Source organism: Marmota flaviventris, chromosome 2, assembly GCF_047511675.1.
Source record: "Marmota flaviventris isolate mMarFla1 chromosome 2, mMarFla1.hap1, whole genome shotgun sequence".
NCBI lineage: Eukaryota > Metazoa > Chordata > Mammalia > Rodentia > Sciuridae > Marmota > Marmota flaviventris.
Window position 1 is genome coordinate 61776515 of NC_092499.1, and position 19457 is coordinate 61795971.

General features: G+C 39.5%; 1 protein-coding gene across 3 annotated transcripts in view; it reads left to right on the plus strand.

Moving 5' to 3' along the window:
- Window positions 1–4759, plus strand: part of Abhd12b (abhydrolase domain containing 12B) — a 91341-nt gene extending 86582 nt beyond the window's left edge. The window contains exons 15-16 of one of the 3 annotated variants that reach the window (XR_011706610.1): window positions 557–1480; window positions 2771–4759. The gene's annotated coding sequence lies outside the window, so the exon portion shown is untranslated. Of the gene's footprint in view, window positions 1–556 lie in introns of all 3 variants that reach the window. The other 2 variants (XR_011706609.1, XR_011706611.1) reach the window with 2 other exon arrangements.
- The last annotated feature ends 14698 nt before the right edge of the window (window positions 4760–19457 follow it).

Consider the following 19457-nt stretch of genomic DNA (forward strand, 5'->3'; position numbering starts at 1 on the left):
TCAATAAAGCAATCACTGAATGAACAGCAATCATTAGATATACAAGGCTCTGTGTTTGAAAGATGTTTGGTCTCTGCCTTCCCCAAAACATTAAAATTAGTTCAAGGTACCACATTCACAAGAAAATACAAAGTAGACCATCGGACTATCATAAGAAAAAAACAAGTGTCCCGGACCTGAAGTGCTATCTAAGGTCACAGGAAACCAAATGAAAATAACTGTTTCTCTATGGAAATCGTTAGTAAAAGGCAAAAGATTTATAGGATCTGAAGAGAAAGCAGAGTATTTTTTCTCTTTTTGGAAGTTCCATTTTATTACACCACTCTCTTGAATTAGAATATCTTCGTCATTTAATCATAATACATTTTAAGATGAAGATCTGGAATTGCACACTACTCCATTTCATGAGATATTTTTGATGAATGGTGTATGAACTGCAGAGACAGGCTGGCACCAGCAGGTGGAGGAATTCGCTGTTGGGACACATTTCAGGGAAGCAAGTGGTTGCGGATGTGACTGCAATTTTAATCATGCTTTAGTTTTCTCTTTGTTACAGATATTCATGCACCAAAACCCTTTGAAAGAATGACCCATAATATGAAGAAGATAAATGAAAATTGTTTTCTTATCATTTTATCCAGAGTATAAGGTAGTTGGCACTTTATCTCTCCCAAAATCTTAGATATAAATATATTGAAATCTAAAGAAATCATTTATTTTGATAGAGAATACTGGAGAAAATTTAAAAATGGAAAAATGCATGGGATTTTAATATTTTTATGCTAGATTTAGAAAATATTCAATGTTTTATATATGAGTGGCATGGGCCTGCCAGTCAACCATTTCAATTTACAGGATTAGAATAACTACAGGGGCCTCTGCTGGAGTCTAGCACAGGGCTTCAAGCCATCTGTGAACTCATGAGACAGGCCTGAGTGAAGTCAGCGTGCTCCAGGGAGATGGAGTCACATGGTAAAGATGTTTGGTCGTGCCCATTGCTGGAATATAGATATACATGGGCAGTTTAGCCATCTGTGGGTGGCTCTCAAGGGATGAGAAGCTTCCTAGGTGAGAACTCAACCTAAAGGCAGATAGAGTTGGTGCTTAGCTTTACTGGGAAAGCTTGTCGGAGGGAATCCCTGAGTCTGATGATGACATTATGGCAGTTTCTTGACTCTGATCCTTGGTCCAACTATCTAGAAGTAAGTATACCACAGGGGTAAGTAGGGCTGTCAGTACACTTAATCTTCTCACTAAGTTTTATATAAAATACTCAGATCCCAGAAACACTGTAGTGCCGTCCAACAGGAACAGGTGAGTCATTCATTGTCTTCTATCCTCTTCTGCATAGCTTGGAGGAGGATCTGGGTGAACCCTGGTGCCTTGGAAGAGGATGTGCCTGCAGAGTGTGAGCTCATGGGGACACCTTCTGGACACTCCCAGAAGTGCAGAACATGGGATACCGGGCACAGAGGTTTTGGTAAGGCAAGTGCAGGCAAGAACGAGTGAGTGACATTCATGTTGGATATTAATGGAATGTCCTCTGATTCAGACTCAAGAGGACTGGAGAAATATGCATGATACATATAGATCATATATGATATGTCATATATATATATATATATATTATACATTATATATGTAGCCATCCATGTTCTTAGAGATATTTACTAGTTGAACTTAAATAAATGGTGCTTCTTAGGATGTATAAGCTCTCTGTAAACCTCTTTTTCTAGGGGGTGGTAAATTTTTTATAGGAGTAAAACATCTACAGACAGGTATATAAAAAGTTTGTAGTACAAATGAATGACTCATGTAAACCCCACCTACACTAAACTGTAGAATGTTTTGAGAATCTCAGAAGCTCCTCCTGTGCCCCCACTTCTAGTCACTCTTTCTTCTATGGGTAATTGGTATCCTGATTTCCAATGCTTCAAATTATTTTGCCTGTTTTAATCTTTGTATAAATGGAATCATACAGCACATCTCTATTCGTCTGACTTCATTTACTCAGTATTTTGTTTGAAGTTTCTTTTATCTTCCTGACAGACATGCTTTCATCGTGGTCTTGTAGTCTGTTATATGAATGTAGCACCATTTTATGTATCCATTTTACTGCTGATGAAAATTTGATTTGCATCCAGTTTTTGCTTTTTATGAGCAAAATCGCCATAGCCACTTTTGCACATTTTTTTTTCCTGCACACATTCTCTCGTTTCTGTGGGGAATATGATTACTAGATCTGATATATGTTTTCATGAGATCCTTTTTTTTTCTTCCTCATGTGGAGAATGTAGTTTGGTGCTGTGGTTGGGATCTCTTTTGCATGTGCCCCCCAGAGGCTCATGTGCTGGGAGTGTGTTCCCCAGAGTGGCACTGTTGAGGTGGTGGAGACTTTAAGAGATGGGGGCCTAGCTGAAGGTGGTTATATCACTGGGGACACTGCCCTCAGAAGGGATTACTGTAGTTTTCTCAGGAGTTGTTATAAAAGGAGCAAGCCTGGCCCCTGAATCCCTCCTGTCTTCTGTCCTGCCATGTGATTGGCCCCTCTCTTCTGGCACATGCTCTCACTAAGAAGGCCCTCTCCAGAGTCTGGACCAACGAGACTGTCCAATCTTAGATTTTCAGCCCCTAAGACTGAGCTAAATAAACCTATTTATTTATTTTTAATGGTGCTACTGAGAATTGAATCCAGGGCCTCATGCGTGCTACCCAAGTGAGCTTCCACTGAGCTACTTCCTCTGCCTTTTTTATTTTTTATTTTGACCAGGGTCTTGGTGAGTTGCTGAGACTGGCCTTAAACTTGTGATATTCCTGCCTCAACTTTCCAAGTAACTGGGATTACAGGTATGCACCACTGTACCCAGCAAACCTTTGAAAAAATATCTAGCTTCAAGTATTTTGTTACAGCAATGGAAAAATAACTAAGACATTTGGGTACAGATGTACAGTTCTTTTGAAGGTATTACAACAATGAAGAAAGTACATTTGACAAGGAGGCTAGAATAAATGTAGGCATTATTTAGAGAATCTGGGTACTTATAATTTTGATATTTATCAATGTTAAATCTTATTAGTTGGCGTAAGTTAGAATAAGTGGTAGTAATATAAACTACTGCATTGCTTGTTCCAAATTTAAAAAAAAAAAAGTTTTAGGGTACTCTTTCATTGCCACCAAAAACATTTTTAAGATACCTCAAATTAATTTTTAATATTAGCTCCACGAAGATATGCTTAGGAAAGTAATTTTTAATTAAAAGATGATTTCTGTCTATTTGTGAAGATGGTTAAAAGTTGATTACAGCACTCACTATTTACAACACTTACCACTGAACACTGGAAAACATCAGGGTGTTACCGAATTTTTAGTAATAAGTTAACAAATCTGTTTGGAGCATTGATTGTTGTGTTTCATAAGTTTAAACTATGAAGAGTAAGTGGAAGGGAATGGTGTTGAGATTAACGTCCAAGAGACAAATTCTTTGTGATGTGGACTTCACCTGGCATGTCTGTGACTTAAAGTGTTCCTGGAGTGAAAGTTACCCAGTGGGTCTCACCCTGCAGAGTTGGCATCTGATCTATAGAAAAATTGCTTAGAAAATTTGTTAGAAACAAACATTTTTACTGTTTTCTAAATATAAAATAGCTTGTGTTTATTCTAGAAAATTGGAAAGCATAGAAAAATATAAAGAATAAAAATCATATGGAATAGCATTATCCTTAATTAATATTTTAGAGTTATTTTCTTTCAACTTTTGATTACCCATTTTAAAAAGAGATCATTTATTCAACACATATACTTTTAAGAACTTCTTATATGCTGATGACAAAACTGAATAGAACCAGGAATCCTGCAGTCCCTTACAGGGTCTCCAAGACTTGAGTTTACACAATGGAATCCAGAACAACTCCCAGGGGAGTGCTGGGGAGAGAGATGTCTGAATGACTGTGCAGAGCTAGTATCAAAGCCCTGAGACAGTTGTCCTTAGAAGACCTACTTGCAAGTTTGGCTCATGGCCAGCACCTGGGAAGTTGGATTTCAGTAGTGTCTTCACTACTGGTTTACTGTGCCTAGACTGCACATTTTTTTTTTTTTTTTTTTTTTTTTTTTGGTACTAGGGATTGAATTCAGGGGCACTCAACCACTGAGCCACATCCCCAGCCCTTTTCTGTATTTTTTTAGAGACAGGGTCTCACTGAGTTGCTTATTGCCTCTCTGTTGCTGAGGCTGGCTTTGAACTCTCCATCCTCCTGCCTTAACCTCCCAAGCCGCTGGGATTTCAGGCCTGCGTCACAGCGCCCTGCTGCACAACTGTTTTTTTAAATATGTTTTTTAGTTGTTGATGGACCTTTATTTATTTATTTTATTTATTTACATATGGTACTGAGAATCAAACCCAGTGCCTCACACATGCTAGGCGAGCACTCTGCCACTGAGCCACAACCCCACCCCCAAACTATGTTTTATGCTGAGCTCCCATTTTCCTTCTGGGAATCTGGAATCATAGAATGTGCTAGGCAGAGGGTTCCAGTGCAACTAGCCCCCAGTAAAAATCTTAGGAATGAAACCTAGTGAACTTCCCAAGTAGACAGGGAATGAATGTTGCCATGTGATTGCTAGAGGAATGAAATATGTTCTCTAGAGAGAAATCTAGAAGCTTGTGCCTAGTTCCCTCCAGGTTTTTCCCACTGTGACACTTTTCTTTGCTGATTTTGTTTTGTATCCTTTTATTGCAATAAACTGTAACTGTGAATGTAACTATTTCAGAGTCCTGTAATTCCTTCTAGAAAATCACTGAAGATGAGGGTGATTCTGGGTGTCCTGACATCATGACCCACTGGGAAATTAAGTTACCAGATGAATCACTGCCTTTGCTTTCACAGTGGCCATTAGGATAAAGCTGGGAATATGACTCTTTGAGTGGGTCTATTCAAATGTGAGGCTCTGAGACCAGAGGCTTGGTCAGGAGAAACAGGTAAATTATAGCCACCAGAGAATCAGGGACACTACCTGAAGAATGACTGTCTACTTGTTCAGTCCATATCCTTCTCTGCCTGAAACATCCTATTGCCACCAAGAGATGGAAAAACATTCCTAGTACCAATCTAGTTCAACATCCCCTAAACACAGAGCCAGACATTTGAGGAAAACTAATAGCATGACAGGAGTGTATTTTTTGGACAGAACTGACCCACAAAGGGGCGGGGGAAAGAGTCAATACAAGAAATAAAATAAAACTTAAATATAGGTATAAATATGTAGTGAAGTTGAAAGATTTTTTATTTACATAGTCAGTTCTCCTTCCTGAGAACACTGTGTGTTAGAAGAAATATTAATGAAATGTGTTGCTTACGTGCTGGCTTCTTCCCCATCAGTCTTGCCCATTTGGTTTACTCTCCTAACCTCAAATCACTCAGTCTCCATCATATAGACACTTCTTACTTAAGGCTGACACTGATCTATATAAATTAAGGAAGCTTCTTTAAAGGCTTGGCAGGTCATGGAAGAGAAATGTTGCACAGAATAGGAAATGTTTTAAAACTGGATAACAGACATCACTTTGTCCAAAGACTGCTAGACAAAAGCTGTCAGAGAGTATTCCTTAATGGCTATCTTTCCTTAGGTTTTATTCTGCTTCCAAGTTCCTGGATTCTACCCTGTTGGATTAGAGTGGCTTTTTCCATCTCCTCTTCCCTTGAGGCTCCAAACTAATCAGGAGGTAAAAGTCCTTTAAAATAAAAACAAACAACCCCCATGCCCAATTCCATCTGCACAAAGATGAAACACATTACTATACAGATTAATTTAGCTTCACATTCTCTCAATTACCCTTGTGGAACTGGGCTGGGTTTTCCTTTTGCATAATCAGGGGTTCCATTAAAGCATTTTAACAAAAAAGGAGGGAAAAGAAGAAAAAATTTCAGCTGGCTGCTGAAACTGGGATGACATGAGCTTCCTTCTGTCTCCTTCCCAGTTTTCTCTGAGAGCAGTTTTCTCGTGTCCTTCAGGTAGGAACAGCTAGAGTTTTAGAAATTATCCTTCTAGCCATTCTGCTCCTTGCTCCCTCTCTTTTAGTCTGAAAAAGGGGATTTCTGTCCTTAAAAATCTGAGCAAAATATCCTGAGCATGGCTGGCCTCTGAAGCTCTTTCCATCTCAGCCCTCCTAGGCCAGCATCACCCCTCAGCACAACATACCTGCTGTCTCCTGCTATGTCGTTACTGCAAGGGACTGAGGGATCATCCTGAATGAATGCAAAAGGAGGAGGTGGGTGTCAGAGTCCTCCCTGGGCTATGTGTGGATTATGTTGCGCATAGCTGCCTAATGAGGGAATACATCTGGCATTGGGAACCTCCCGTGGCACCCCCACAGGGATTGACGGCCAGCTGCAGGTGAACTCCCCACCAAGCTCTGCCAGAGATGGATGTGACCTACCAAGATGTCAATCAACCTGCTGACTAAAAGACACCAGGAAGCAAGACTCTGCTCTTGAAGCCTTATCCCTGCCTTTGATGTCTCCGGATACAAATAAAGCAAGCTGGAGGGCTCCATTTTGCCAGAGTAGATTGCCTATCCTCTCCTCGCTCTTGAAACTACTTTCTGTGTCCTGTGGTTTTTTTGTTGTTCTATTTTTTTTAGCTTTTATTTCTCAGCCAGCCCATTCCACTGAGGGGAACCCCATTTCCATAGCCTGTGCAGGACATGGGTGAAAGGTGGGCACCCTCTTGGCCATATGGCAGAGGCTCTCACATGGCTGCCTGGGTGCCATTTTGCACATTTCTGAGCTGGCTGCTGAAACTGGGATGACATGAGCTTCCTTCTGTCTCCTTCCCAGGTGGCTCTTCTGTCCCAGAGGGTGGAGCCTGTTTATTTCAACAAGTTCTCTTCATGTCTTGACCACAGTTGAGTTTCACAGTCTAGCCTCCTGTATGTCAAAGTTTTTAGACACTGTCCAATGGTTAAAAGTTTTGGTAGTGTTAGAAATTCAGTCAGAGCATTTTAGGAAGTTTAAACTGGATTTCTTAATGTGAAGTTGTAATAAATCATATTGGAGATTATTACCTTGATTGGCAATAACCTGGACATTGAAGAGTGGGATGTTTGATTAATGGGGGAAATGAAAATTTGAGATGGAGCTGAGTGTGGCTTCAGAGTCATGGGGTAAATTGCAGCTGTTGGAAGCTTTCAGATATGGATTCTGTATTCCTGGTGGGAAGTGGTTGGCACAGAAAGGAAAAAGAGAGGGTGCCAAGGAGACACCTTGCTTGTTTTGGGATTGCCTGAGGCTTCCCTTGTTCTCCATCATCCAGATCATTAGGTAGAAATAAAACCTTAGAGAGGAGAGCTTCCTTACAGTGTCTCTGTGATCCTCCACAGGGCCAACGCCAGCTTGCAAGGAGACTAGGTCTCTATCAGAATTTCTCCAGATTCTGGATGGAGATCATTTAAATCTATTTTAATGGGCACATGGGAAGAGGGGCTACTTCCTTCTACTCCTAGACCACTGTGTGATCCCAGTTGCTAATGTTTCCTTCATGTTATACCTGCTACCTCTGTGAGTAGATTGAGCCTACAGGGCTTGGTCCATGACTAGATTATAGACATGTGCATGGGTAGTTGTAGCTGGTTTGTTCATATGTCCACGGAACAGCTTATAGGCACCAGGGGTGCATGGAACAATATTGAAGAAGACTTGGTCTCTGCTATATTCACATAAAGCACTGTTAAAACGGAAACTTCTTTAAATCTATTTTTGAGGATTCACAAAACACACAGAATTCTAAAATTGGGAGTTTTCATTTGTAATTCCAAATCCCAAGTGCAACAGCTTTTCAGAGAGGAAAGGAGTTGTGTGGCTTACTGAGATCATGCATGGATTAACATTTCTCTGCTATTTGGAAAGTAGAAAAAAATGCTTAAGAGTGAAGGACTCCAGAACTGACAAGTGGAGGTTCATATCCCAGCTCTGTCATCTACCCACTTTAAGAACTTGGGAAAATATATTTCCTTCATTTAAAAATGGAATATAACAATGCCAACCTCAACCTTGCCGCAGTCTGACTGGGCGAAATAACCGGGGGCGAGTGACAAGGAATTCGTGAAGGTTGACACAGCAGGAGCCGCTTTATTGTAGGACAGCAAGGGTATATATACATAACTGAATTCACAGCTTGTTTCAATTAACATCTAGATACATCAATCAGTCATCAAGGAATCCTCATCATCTTAATTACACACAGCTTAACTCAATCGACATAAACTAGATACAGCAGTCAGTCATTAAGGAATCTCCATTATCTTAATGGCTCGCTCGTGTTACTTCACAAACCACTCCCTCTGGCAAAGTGCCAGGCACCATCTTGACTTGTTTATGGACCCTAACAGAACCTCATGATGGTGTTGCATAGATTAAATGAATTAATAAATATGAAGCACTTAAAATAGTGCCTGGCATACTATGAGCCCTAAGTTAATGGTAGCAATTATTATTACCTGACCTAGGAAGCAATGGTAAGAATGAGAATCAAGGAATATAGATCTTTTAGAGTTTTAAAAGCCAAACCCTTTGGAAACCATTTATTTCCATCTACATCCTCACTGCAAACACAATGGCAATGTACATTTAGTCAATACTGACCATTCTCCAATGCAAAGATAAACAAGGGCTTAACCAAGCAGAATCCCAGTGAGGTACTGGATTAGATGGTTAACATATTTTCTAACATAATCCTCACAAACACCGTATGGTGTAGGTATTGTTATCTCCAATTTAGTTTTAGAAACTAATGCTGGGAAGGTTAATTAACTTATTTAAGCTCATATCTTCTAAGTGGTTGACTTGGACCAGGAACTAGGTTTCTGTGACCCCAGAGTCTATGTTGACACAGATTTTCAGATCAGTAATACTCAAGAATAAAATTCATTTTGTTTTGTTTTTTGTTTTACCAGTTGTGTGGTATTTATGCCGTAAGAAAATATTCCCAGCTCAGAGTCAAGTAGTTGAGAGGCAGCAAAATCTTGTATTCATTGCTTGGAAAAGATGTATCCAGTAAGTTGGCTGCGGCCCCAGTTTCTGCTGAGTTGTGGAAGCGCCGTTTTTGAGCTAGATTATTCCTGAGCATTTGGCATTCGGAGACATAAAGTCAATACAGAAGAGAATTTTTCTTCTCACTGTTTATTCTCTGCTGAGATTGTAAATGATTCTTTGCTTTCTCTTATTTCTAAAACACTTTATTTTGAGAAAAAAAAAAAAGAAAAATAAATGAGAACATATCCCAGAAATCAAAGACACAGACTTAAGCAGAATTCATTCATTCAAACTCTACAAAGATGTAACCTGTCTTTGCTTTATATAAGACCCACCTCCGGCTTCCTGCTACACTTGGGATTAATCCAAATTCTTCATCATGGTGTGGGGAAACCTTGCCCGTTTTGCTGCCCAGCATCGACCCTTTTCTGGAAACACCACTCAAGACTGGATCAGTGGCTGAGATTCGGAAGTTCTGATGTGCCCCCTTTCCTCCTCCCGCAGCCAAGAGGAAGACACCGGACCCAGGCAAAATCAGTCACGTTCTTCTGACATTAAATCTTGAGCAAAGAGACTGAAAGATGAGAAAGAGCAGGAGCTTTTTGCTCCTTTGGGAGCTCTGATAAGACCAGAGGTTCTTCAGTCTCTGCTTCTTCCATCCCCAGAGCTGTCCTGGGAGATCTGTTTCCTTTCTTTTTCTTTCTTTCTTTTTTTAATTAGTTGCTCAAGACAATACAATGATGTTGACATATCATACATTTGATTCAAATAGGGTATGAATTCTCATTTTCCACGTGTACAAATTGTAGGATCACATTGGTTATACAGCCATGTGTATACATACAGCGATCCTAGTGTCAGTTGTGGGGGGGGATAGGGAGGGTAGCAGAATAGAGCTGCTTCCTTTCTGAGCCACCCCTCACCTCCTCAAACCTCTCCGCTGTGTCTTTAGGTCGCCCTACACTGGCCTGCGGAGCCCCTCAGTCCCGCCCACGCCCTTTAACCTTACCTGGCACCGCCTTCCCTGTCACTTCTGGTCAGCCTCGGGATTCTTCTGTAGCTCCAGGGACTTCCGGAGCTTCTTCCATCCTCAAGGGCTCTTACCACGCCCTGCCCCTTTCCCCTTCTGCTCCAGTATCACTTCCTCAGAGAGGCAATTGCTGACCACTTCATAACTTTCTGTCTCATTAGCTTGTTTGATTTGCAGTGTAGTATTTATTACTATTTAAAATTTGTTTTAATTTATCTCCATCTTTGTTTAGCCATTTGCCATTTGCACTGTATTTTATTGGAATATCAGCTCTAAAAAGATAGAAACTTCATCTATTTTATTTACTGCCATCTCCAGTAGTTACAACAGCGTTTAGTACCTAGTACATGATTATAAAACATTTATTGACTGTCTTGTATGTAGTACACACTGTGTGCAAAAAGAAGAAAGAAACAACAATAAAACAACACACACACACACACACACACACACACAAACAAAAACAACAAACAAAAAAACCCTTCATATAACCTAGTGATTAAAGCATGGGCCCTAGAGTTAGACTGTTTGGATTCAAATCCTGGCTTTTATATTTGCCTGCTGTGTGACCTTAGGCAAGATACTTAACCTCTTTGTGCTTCAGTTAATAATAATAAAAATACGGAGGCTGGGTATGTGTCTCAGTGGTTGTGCACTAGCCCAGCATGTGTGAGGCCCTGGGTTCAATCACCAGCAATGCCAAGGGGGTGGGGAGGGGTGGGGAGGGGTGGGGTTGGGGGTACAGAAAGCCTAAGTAAGATGATTCAGTAAAGCCCTTAGTACATTGCCTGGAAAACAGAAATCAGTATGTGTCAACTTGTTAGGGTATTCCTAAATTGTAAGAGGATTTTGTTAGAGATTGTAAGATTCACTACTGACTTAATATTAGCTTTTTTTTTTTTTTTTTTAGAAAACCAAAATCAAGTACAATATGAAATGTATGAAACTTTAAGAATCCTAACTAAGAGCTTGGATGTATCCCCCCACCCCCCAAAAAATATGAGGTACATTTTTCTTTAGGCTAACAAACATGTCAGGGGTCTGAAATGTCCATTGAGTGTGGCCTCTGGCAGTTATGTGTAATGACATAATGTGCATGTTCAGTGCACATGATCAGGACAAATAGTGCTTCTATAATGCTGCTCAATAAAGTATCCTGTTGGATTTTTTTGTGTATTTCTCTTCCTTTTGGCTATTTTGTTTGTATTATTGCTGTTAATTGAACTATAAAAAACTGGAAGTAATGCACTTTTCTGGAAAGTAGCTGGAAGCTTTTGACAGATTTGGACATCTGAATGATAGTCTTTGGAGAATCAGTTGGTGTCAACAAATTTTTCTGGATTTGAAAAATGTGTGATCTGTTCTCAACATGGTGGCAATTTTTACTGCCTTCAATTATATTTTCCAGTGTATGTTTATTCTTACAAATATGATACCTTTTCTATGCTGCATTTTAATAGACTCTTAAAAATACCTTTTACATGATAATTTTGAGGTGAATTTAAGTTTACCAGCTATCAATGCAAATGACTCAACAGAAGTGAAAGACTGATGAAATGGTACCCCCATTTTATTATTTTTGCAAATATATAGGCAATAACAACTGTTTCTGAGTGTATGCACCACTCATTCCTTATATCTGGGCTTTCAACCCCAGATGCACTTTAGAATTACCTAGGGAACTTACAAAAATGCGGATTCTCGGCTGCATCCCAGACCAATTAAACTATTGGTCTGCATCAGTATTTTTCCTTTTCCTTCTCTCTCTCTCTCTCTCTCTCTCTCTTTTGGTATTGGGAATTGAACCAGGGTGCTCAAACACTGAGCCACATTCCCATCCATTTTTGTATTTTATTCAGAGACAGGGTCTCACTGAGTTGTTTAGGGTCTTGCTAAATTTCTGAGGCTGGCTTTGAACTTGCCATCCTTCTGCCTCAGCCTCTGGAGCAGCTGGGATTACAGGCGTGTGCCACCATGCCCTGCTACATCAGTATTTTTCAAGTCCCCTAGTATGCTGCAGAAATTGAGAACTACCATGTTACCAGTGCCTGGAGAGTTCCTTCTGACGTATGTTGTAAGATGTGTGTTGCTTGCAGAGAAGTTAAATGTGAAAAAAAAAAAAGATTAAAAAAAAATAAGAAGTTGTTATTTCTCTAGTCCCAGAGGAATTCAGACCATGAAAAATGTCATATTGAGTTAGACAAGTTTTGTGGAAGAACTGATGTTCCTTAATTGTTCTCCTTTACAGTGTTTTAGAGAGTTTATTCTAGGAAAGTGCCCCAGGAATTATTTCATTCCTTTAGTTACTGTCAGAGACCTAAAGACTTCCAAATTGGGGAAGAAAAAGAAAATTTAAAAGCTTGGGGTGAAATGCACAGGTGATATGCTCCTTATTGAGTGCACTCCTATATCCTGTACCTTGTGGTCCCTGTGGTCCCTGTGGGCCCCTGATTTGGCATCTCAATTTCCCCTGAACTGGCTTTCATTCTCATTCATACAATCCATTAGGACTCTTCCTTTTTCCCATCCCAAGACATGGAAAGCAGATGCTTGAGTTCAGGGAGGAGTGTCCCCTCAGCTGGGTGATGGACAGCTCATTTCCCTGCAGTGAATGTGTTACAGGTGGAAACTACACGGGGTTTCAACTTGTGGTCAGAGTTTAAATCTAGAAGATGTGGAATTTGATTGTGGCATGGAGTTTCAGTTGGACCTCAGGAGTGTTTAAGACTGGTTTCTTTCTGATGAAGACATTTGTGGTCTTTCTGCTGGTGTATCAGGTACATAGCTATAATCTAGTTAAAGTGTATATTCTGCAAAGCCCACCATGTCTGTCAAAATGCTAGCAATGAAACCAACCTCTTGAGAAGTTGCGATTAACTTTCAACTACTCTTCATTTTAACCCTGCCTAACAAGTAAAGCTGGAGATTTATTTTACATATGACAGCCCTGCTGCCCACCAGGCAATTAGGAAGATGTATTGAGATCAATATGAAGATCAGCATTGCAGTAGGAACAATCAGGGTCCTCATTTGCTGCAGATGACTTGCTCATTATGAACTCATTAGCTACTAGGTTGAAAACAGTCTAGAAACAGAATGGAAAATAATTCATATTTAATGCCTTTGTCTTTACTTCGAAGGAGTTTGTTAAATAGTGGCATAATGATGAATCAATAAATTCAATAAATCATCAGTTCCAGAAATGGGTTTAGACTGCCTGAAGATGTACAGTTAATTAAAAAGAAAACAGATGACTATGCTATATGGAGAGGAGTAGAGAGGTTGGAGAGGAGTTTGAGAAAATTGAGGAGACTATTGCATAAAGTATTTCACAGTGACTCAGCCTACTTGAGAAAGATCAGATAAATATTTGCACTCTCTTGTTGTTATTAAGGTTTTAAATATTTTATGTTTGATACTGTAGTGTCACCCCCTTCCTCCACAGAAAAGTCTTAAAGGGGCTTCTCCTGAAATCTTCACCATGGCTAATTTTGGGATTGTCAGCAAAAAAGTCTGCAAAAGAGTTCAATGTAGATAAACTTCCTATTTTTGTGTTGCCCCGTTTTACTTGGCCACTGGCCAGGAAGACATCAGCACTCCAGGTGTTGGACACCCCCTTACTAGTTTTTCACAAACTTGTATCCAGTATAGTAGTTTGTAAAAATGTGCATACAAGGCCTCTGGCCTTGAGCTGGGCTTCACAGGTAGACAGAGATGTCTACCTTCCTAAGAGAAGAGAAGATACCAATTGGGCTTCGTGGTAACAGCTGGCAGGGGGAGGAAAGAAAGGGGGAGAAGAAGCTCTCCCCTTCTCAGGTGTTGCCCTTGAAGGGTTAACTTGCCCAAAATAGTGAAAGAAAAGCTGCTTTATTGTAAACTTCTGCAGATTGTGAACTTCTGAGCCGCTCCCCTTACATGCTGGGTATTGATTACAGAAGAAACTGTGCCCTCTGAACCTGGCTGCAGCCAAATAAAACTGTCTCCTGCTATCTTGGGTGCCTTGCCTCGTCTGACCCTACAACAATACCTTAATATCTGGAATATGATATGGTTAGGAAAATAGTTTTGTTTCCCAGTTAACCAATTTTGGGATAATATTTTCACCATTTTGAAATAATTTTCTGTCAGGTACAGCTGTGCACTGGAGCTAAGCACCCCTCCACCCCCAGGCCTTGAGTAATGAGGGTATTGAACTGGCATCACATGCTGTGTGAAGCAAGTGGGTCTTACCTTCGTTCGGCAAGGAAGTGCCTCTGTTCTAGGTTTGGGCATCACTCAATGGGACTGGGCTACCCCCTGTTTCTTGTAACACTACCCTTTGCCTTATTTGGGTGGAATATTCTATTTAATTATTTTCCCTAATAAATAGAGAGGTTTTAAGTGCACTCTTTCTCTTGCTCTTTGCTATCCAGTGTGGAGCTGACCCTTGGGGTCACAGAGCAGTCCCACCCTCAAAACTCATGTTTGTGTATTGTGTGGCTTCTTTGCTGTTTTCTTAGATTGTTGTTGCAGCCAGCTCCTTTGAACCCAGCTCATCTCGTCAGCCCCGCCAGCTGGTGGAAATTTTCATTTCCTCCTTTGTGATTCTCAGCAAGCTTGAAAATCTTAATTTTTTTTTTTTGTTTTAATATAATGCCTTGGGTTAAGACACTGACATCGTTTACTGATAGGATTAGATTGGGGAAAAGAGAAAGCTGTTGGAATTGTTCCAAAATGCTGACTTAAGGAACTGTGTGGACAAAAGCATCATGTACCAAGAGAGGAAAAATTGGAAAAGGAACACATTTTCAAATATATAACATCGAATATCTTAATTTTTGAGTTATCCTGCAGTTTATCTTAGTATTACTATACCATTTCAATTACTATTGTTTTGAAATTGTTCTTTTCAGACAAGTTACTACTTTTTTTCAGCCTTTTTTTGGCCTACATTTTCCATTAATTTTTGCAAAACAATTTAATCAATTTGATATTATTTGGAATACCCAATTCCATAGAAAGACATGGTCACCAAAGAATATGATGGGAGGAATCAGTACTGAAATTGAGTTGGGATATTGGTAATCATTAAAAGATCACACATAGATTAGTAATACCTAATACTTCATAGAAACTTGTTATGTGCCAGGTACTGTTTTGAGTGTTTCATATTATATCACTTCATTCAATTCTTTAGAAGTATGGAAACTATGGATGAGTTTTCATTACTTGCTGCAGGTCACAAAGCTGGCACACCCTTAACTAGACAGTCACTGTTGGATGCTGTGCTCTATCACTGTACTTCACTACCCTTAGGGTTGTTTAAGTGTGCAGAGTGTAAACATCTTGTGCCATCCTGCTCTGCCCAACCCAGGATCTGAATCATTCCTTTGTCCAGTGTATCCACACTGTATATGCTACTTCCATATCAGTTACTTACTAGCCATTCTGCCCACTGCCTTGAGGTATTGCAGTTCTTGCATGGAAATAACCCTTTTTAAAAAAAAAAAACAATAGCCCCAAAGTGCAGGAGTAATGATACTGGAGATTTAAATATACTAAAGAGAAGTCATAATGTGCTTTACCCTCTGAAAAAGTGAAAATTCTGCAATTAATAAGGAAAAAAAATCTGATGCAGAGGTTGCCAAGATCTACATACAGAAAGAACAAGTCTTCAATCCATGAAATTGTGAAGGAGAAATCTGTGCTAGTTTTTCTGCTGCACTTTAAACTGCAAAATCTATGACTATGCCAGGTGCAGTAGCACACGCTTGTAATCCTGGCTGCTTGGGAGGCTGAAGCAGGAAGATCTTGAGTTCAAAGCAAGTCTCAGCAAAAACAAGATGCTAAGCAACTCAATGAGACCCTGTCTCTAAATAAAATACAAAATAGGGCAGGGTATGTGGCTCAGTGGCTGAGTGTCCCTGAGTTCAATCCCTGGTATTCCCCACCACCACCACCACCACCAAAAAAAAAAAAAAAAAAAAAAAAAATCTATGACTATAATGCTCGCTAAGTTCTTAGTTAAGATAGAAAAGGAATTAAATTATGGGGTTTGGTATTATCTGTGGTTTCAGGCATACACTGGGGGCCTTGAAATGTGTCATTGGCTACATATAAATACATATTGAATATATTGTTCTTATGAGAGAGTTTCAGGCAGGATTGAGAGACATTAGTTTATAACTTATGTCTTCATGACTCTTTCTCTTATCAAATTGGTTTCTTTAGCTTTAGGGTTTCTTTTTCATACAAATTTAAAATCATAGCAATATATTAAAAGATATTAATTTGTGAGTTGTTAACAATTAGTTAAAATATACCATTTTCCATGCATCTTCAGGAAATTATAATCTACTATCTTCATCAGTTATTAGAGAATTTTTTTTTTTTTTTTTTTTTAACTTTTATTGTGGGTTGTTCAAAACATTACAAATTTCTTGACATATCATATTCCACACTTTGATTCAAGTGGGTTATGAACTCCCACCTTCACCCCATACACAGATTGCAGAATCACATCAGTTACACATCCATTGATTTACAAATTGCCATACTAGTGTCTGTTGTGCTTCGCTGCCTTTCCCATCCTCCACCCTCCCCCCTCCCCACCTCTCCCCTCCCCTCCCCTCCTCTCTCTCTACCTCCTCCACAGTATAACCCTGAGGGTCTCCTTCCATTACCATGCAATTTCCCTTCTCTCTCCCTTTCCCTCCCACCTCTCATCCCTGTTTAATGTTAATCTTCTTCTCATGCTCTTCGACCCTACTCTGTTCTTAGTTACTCTCCTTATATCAAAGAAGACATTTGGCATTTGTTTTTTAGGGATTGGCTAGCTTCACTTAGAATAATCTGCTCTAATGCCATCCATTTCCCTGTAAATTCTATGATTTTGTCATTTTTTAATGCAGAGTAATACTCCATTGTGTATAAATGCCACATTTTTTTTATCCATTCGTCTATTGAAGGGCATCTAGGTTGGTTCCACAGTCTTGCTATTGTGAACTGTGCTGCTATGAACATCGATGTAGCAGTGTCCCTGTAGCATGCTCTTTTTAGGTCTTTAGGGAATAGACCAAGAAGGGGAATAGCTGGGTCAAATGGTGGCTCCATTCCCAGCTTTCCAAGAAATCTCCATACTGCTTTCCAAATTGGCTGCACCAATCTGCAGTCCCACCAGCAATGTACAAGTGTACCCTTTTCCCCACATCCTCGCCAGCACTTGTTGTTGTTTGACTTCCTAATGGCTGCCAATCTAACTGGAGTGAGATGGTATCTTAGGGTGGTTTTGATTTGCATTTCTCTGACAGCTAGAGATGGTGAGCATTTTTTCATGTACTTGTTGATTGACTGTATGTCCTCCTCTGAGAAGTGTCTGTTCAGGTCCTTGGCCCATTTGTTGATTGGGTTGTTTGTTTTCTTATTGTCTAATTTTTTGAGTTCTTTGTATACTCTGGATATTAGGGCTCTATCTGAAGTGTGAGGAGTAAAGATTTGTTCCCAGGGTGTAGGCTCCCTATTTACCTCTCTTATTGTTTCTTTTGCTGAGAAAAAACTTTTTAGTTTGAGTAAGTCCCATTTGTTGATTCTAGTTATTAACTTTTGTGCTATGGGTGTCCTATTGAGGAATTTGGAGCCCGACCCCACAGTATGTAGATCGTAGCCAACTTTTTCTTCTATCAGACGCCGTGTCTCTGATTTGATATCAAGCTCCTTGATCCATTTTGAATTCACTTTTGTGCATGGCGAGAGAAAGGGATTCAGTTTCATTTTGTTGCATATGGATTTCCAGTTTTCCCAGCACCATTTGTTGAAGATGCTATCCTTCCTCCATTGCATGCTTTTAGACCCTTTATCAAATATAAGATAGTTGTAGTTTTGTGGATTGGTTTCTGTGTCCTCTATTCTGTACCATTGGTCCACCCGCCTGTTTTGGTACCAGTACCATGCTGTTTTTGTTACTATTGCTCTGTAGTATAGTTTGAAGTCTGGTATCGCTATACCGCCTGATTCACACTTCCTGCTTAGCATTGTTTTTGCTATTCTGGGTCTTTTATTTTTCCATATGAATTTCATGATTGCTTTCTCTATTTCTACAAGAAATGCCATTGGGATTTTGATTGGCATTGCATTAAACCTATAGAGAACTTTTGGTAATATCGCCATTTTGATGATGTTAGTTCTGCCTATCCATGAACAGGGTATATTTTTCCATCTTCTAAGATCTTCTTCTATTTCTCTCTTTAGGGTTCTGTAGTTTTCATTGTATAAGTCTTTCACCTCTTTTGTTAGGTTGATTCCCAAGTATTTTATTTTTTTTGAAGATATTTTGAATGGAGTGGTTGTCCTCATTTCCATTTCAGAGGATTTGTCGCTGATATACAGGAATGCCTTTGATTTATGCGTGTTGATTTTATATCCTGCCACTTTGCTGAATTCATTTATTAGCTCTAATAGTTTCTTTGTAGAGCCTTTTGGGTCTGCTAGGTATAGAATCATATCATCTGCAAATAGTGATAATTTAAGTTCTTCTTTTCCTATTTTTATGCCTTTAATTTCTTTTGTCTGTCTAATTGCTCTGGCCAGTGTTTCGAGAACTATGTTGAACAGAAGTGGAGAGAGAGGGCATCCCTGTCTAGTTCCAGATTTTAGAGGGAATGCCTTCAGTTTTTCTCCGTTCAGAATGATGCTAGCCTGAGGCTTAGCATAGATTGCTTTTACAATATTGAGGTATGTTCCTGTTATCCCTAGTTTTTCTAGAGTTTTGAACATAAAGGGATGCTGTACTTTGTCAAATGCTTTTTCCGCATCTATCGAGATGATCATATGGTTCTTATTTTTAAGTCTATTGATGTGGTGAATAACATTTATTGATTTCCGTATATTGAACCAGCCCTGCATCCCTGGGATGAATCCTACTTGATCATGGTGTACAATTTTTTTGATATGTTTTTGTATCCGATTCGCCAGAATTTTATTGAGGATTTTTGCATCTAGGTTCATTAGAGATATTGGTCTGTAGTTTTCTTTCTTTGAAGTGTCTTTGTCTGGTTTAGGTATCAGGGTGATGTTGGCCTCATAGAATGAATTTGGAAGTTCTCCCTCCTTTTCTATTTCCTGAAGTAGCTTGAAAAGTATTGGTATTAGTTCTTCTTTAAAGGTTTTGTAAAATTCTGCTGTATACCCATCTGGACCTGGGCTTTTCTTAGTTGGAAGTCTTTTTATGGTTTCTTCTATTTCCTCAATTGATATTGGTCTGTTTAGGTTTTCTATATCCTCCTGACTCAATCTGGGCAGATCATATGACTTAAGAAATTTATCTATGCCTTCACTATCTTCTAATTTGTTGGAGTATAAGGATTCAAAATAGTTTTTGATTATCTTCTGTATTTCTGAAGTGTCTGTTGTGATATTGCCTTTT